The sequence below is a fragment of the Brassica oleracea genome, chromosome C9, assembly GCF_000695525.1.
Source record: "Brassica oleracea var. oleracea cultivar TO1000 chromosome C9, BOL, whole genome shotgun sequence".
Taxonomy (NCBI): Eukaryota; Viridiplantae; Streptophyta; class Magnoliopsida; order Brassicales; family Brassicaceae; genus Brassica; species Brassica oleracea.
The window spans coordinates 42,569,219-42,569,523 of NC_027756.1; positions in this window are offsets into that span (position 1 = coordinate 42,569,219).

Genomic DNA, 305 nt, shown 5'->3' on the forward strand with positions numbered 1-305 from the left:
TGGTGTTTCCAGAACTGAATTAATCTCTTCAAGCGAAAGCTTATCTTGAATCGAACAAACCACTTCCATCTCTTGATCCACATTAGTCTTATTGCGTTTAGTTCAGATTCTTGTTTGATCGAGAAACGGTAATAAATAAGATGTGGGTTTAAGCAGAGACGTCTTATTAATGGTCGTAGAAAGAACGTTCAGTCGGTTACAAGGGAAAAAAAGAGAACGCGACAGAAAGAAAGCCGGTGGCTCGATATGTTACCGGAAAAGTACAACTAACGGCGAGATGAAGCAAAGGTGAAAACACTAATATA